Source organism: Momordica charantia, assembly GCF_013281855.1.
Source record: "Momordica charantia cultivar OHB3-1 chromosome 10 unlocalized genomic scaffold, Mcharantia_2.0 BLBB01000010.1, whole genome shotgun sequence".
NCBI lineage: Eukaryota > Viridiplantae > Streptophyta > Magnoliopsida > Cucurbitales > Cucurbitaceae > Momordica > Momordica charantia.
The window spans coordinates 11532725-11535692 of record NW_028275158.1 but is presented as its reverse complement, the minus strand read 5'-3'; the positions used below and the strand labels follow the sequence as shown (position 1 = coordinate 11535692).

Below are 2968 nucleotides of genomic sequence, written 5' to 3'. Positions count from 1 at the left end.
ATCTCGTCGTTCTACCCAGCAACCTGACTATAGTTTTCGACATACAATTGAATGAGACATTATGAATTGGTGTAGTGAAGTGGCTGTTAGTTAGCTTTTGTTAGCTGTAGTTATCCTCTTTTGAAGTTGGAAGGTGAATACCCAAGGATGGGGTTCATCCTATAGCGCCTATAAATCGGTTGTACTGCTCGTTTTAGTCACAGTGGGAGTTGGGTTAAAGCATATGTTGGGTATCTCGGGAGAGAGCCATGAAGATTTCTGCAATCAGCATTTTAAAGTAATTTTAGATAGAAGTGGAAATCCCCTCCATGATTTATTCTCAAATCGCAAACCTCACATTATTCTTTGTGTTCTTTAAATGGTTGCTGCTGGGTGCGATAAGAATTTCTTTTACCTAGTATTTGTTGTTTATCTTTATGTGTTTCAGTTTACCAAAACAAAATCAAAGTATCGTTTATTTTTACTTTTTGTATTTTGAAAGTACTGAATTCGTTTGTAATCTATTTCTCTGAGGAGATGACCTTGTTTAAATACTACAACGGATAAATTAGTGTATACTTGCCCTATATTATTTTTGCAAAGGACTTGTCCTATATTTCCTAGTTGTGAGGGAACCAAACAAGTTTTTGGAGCCGTTGCTGGGGACATAAAATTTAGAAACTGGTTTTGTTATCTCGAAATACGATGTTTAAAGAATCCTTCCATTTCTATGACTTCAATCCTGTAATAGCAGACCCTATAATTGAAGTTGATAGATTTGAGTTGAAGCAGTCAATGTTTCAAATGCTTCAGACTGTGGGGTCGTTCCATGGATTGGCATCAAAAGATCCTCATAGGCATCTGCGATATTTCATGCAAGTGGCAGATTCATTGAAAGTAGGAGTCAATAAAGAGGCTATGCGGTTGAAATTATTCCCTTACTCTCTAAGGGATACTGCTGGAGCTTGGCTAGATCCTCTACCAGCTGAATCGATCACATCATGGAATGATTTAGCAAAAAAAAAATTTTGTGCAGTATTTCCCGCCTTCCAAGAACACTGAGTTGAGGAGTAAGATCAACAATTTTCAGTAGCTTCCAGGAGAATCTCTAAGTGAATCATGGGAGAGATTCAAGGGATTGCTTCAAAAGTGCTCTCGTCATGGAATACTGCATTGTATACAAATAGAAAATTATTATAATGGGCTAAACGAGGCAACTCAGCTGGTGATAGACGCCTCAGCGAATGAGGTTTTACTATCTAAGCCGTATGCAGAAGCTTTTGATATCCTATAGAGAATTTCTCGCAACAAACATCAATGGTCGAAACCCAGGGATGTTTCATCAACAATTCAAAAGGGTTCGTGGCAGATGATGTTGTAGCATACTTAACTCGAAGATATCACGATTGGCAATATAGTTATGAAAAGTGCTACTGCAAGTGAAGCTGGAGCCTCCAAGACCAAGGTGAATGCTGTGCAAAGTGCTCTCTGTCCATATTGTGAAGGTGAGCACAAGTTTGAGAACTGTCCAAGCAATCCTGCATCAGTGTTTTATCTAGGTAACCCGCAGCAGAATAGAAACCAAGTATATGAGGCACATACAATCCAAGTTGGAGAAATCAACCTAACTTTAGTTGGGGAGGGAACCGAGGACATAATGTGGGAACAAGTAATGCTCAAGTATATCCTCAAAAAGCACAATACCTACCAGGTTTTTTAGGACAGAATCAGCATGCCACCCGAAAGCCTCTGGAGACACTGAGTTTGGAAGATATGTGTAAGGCCTACATGACAAAGAATGAAGCTAATGTGCACAGCCAAGCAGCATTGTTGCAAAGCCAGGCAGCATCCTCGCGCAATATAGAAGTACAGATTGGTCAGTTGGCAACAGAATTGAAAAACAAGCCAACAAGCACTGCCAAAGCGATACAAAACAGCCAAAACAGGATGGAAAGGAGCAATGCAAGGCTTTAACGTTGCATAGCGGCAGGGCACTACCACCAGCGTATCAGAAAGCATGAGTTAGTGAAGAAGAGGCAGTTAGACCAGAAGTCTCCAAGGAAATAGAGCAAACCACACAGCCAAACGAATTAGTGAATGTTGAGGTAAGCCAAAATGTAGAACAGATGGGAGACAAAAAGAGTAGTGGAACACAAACGGTAGAATAAGAGGATCAAGAGTCTATGAAGGGTAGCAAAGCAGATGCGTCTAAATTAGACAAAGCTAGAGCATCCTCGTCTAGATCAGCTGAAAAGCAGAAGCATCCAGAACAACTCCCTGCTCCAGAGACCACTACGGAATATGTCCCTATAATACCATATTCAAAAAGGCTGCAGAAGAAGAATAAAGAAGGGTAGTTTAAACGATTGCTTGAAGTGCATAAGCAAATACACATCAACATTCCACTGGTGGAAGCGTTAGAACAAATGCCCACTTATGTAAAATTTTTTAAAGATGTCCTCACTAAGAAGCACAGGTTATAAGAGTTTCAAACTGTTTGTTTATTAAATGAGTGCAGTACAATTCTAACGAGTAAAATTCCAGAAAAATGAAGGATCCAGGAAGTTTTACAATTCCGGTGTCCATTGGAGGTCATAAGATTGGCCAAGTACTGTGTGACCTCGAAGCAAGTATTAATTTAATGCCACTGTCAGTGTACAAGAGGTTGGGCATGGAAAAAGTGAGGCCAACAACAGTCACTCTTCAACTAACAGATCGGTCAATTGCAAACTCTAAAGGAAAAATGAAGGATGTACTGGTACAAGTGGATAAGTTTATATTTCCCGCTGACTTTATTGCTCTTAATTTTGATGCAGATGATGAACTACCAATCATCTTAGGGAGGCCATTCTTAGCTACGAGGCGTGCCTTAATGGATGTGCATAAAGGAGAAGTCACGATGACAATGCAGGACCAGAAAATTAAATTTTCAGTATATGATTCCATCAAATACCCTTCGGATGCTGAGGAGTGTGCAGTATTGTGAGTG

At 39.9% G+C, this 2968-nt stretch overlaps 1 non-coding gene across 1 annotated transcript; it reads right to left on the bottom strand.

Moving 5' to 3' along the window:
- Positions 1-1040: 1040 nt before the first annotated feature.
- On the bottom strand, positions 1041-1146 carry LOC148208540 (small nucleolar RNA R71). Its single transcript, XR_015788590.1, has one exon. It is a non-coding gene; the product is annotated as a small nucleolar RNA R71 (small nucleolar RNA).
- Between the last annotated feature and the right edge of the window lie 1822 nt (positions 1147-2968).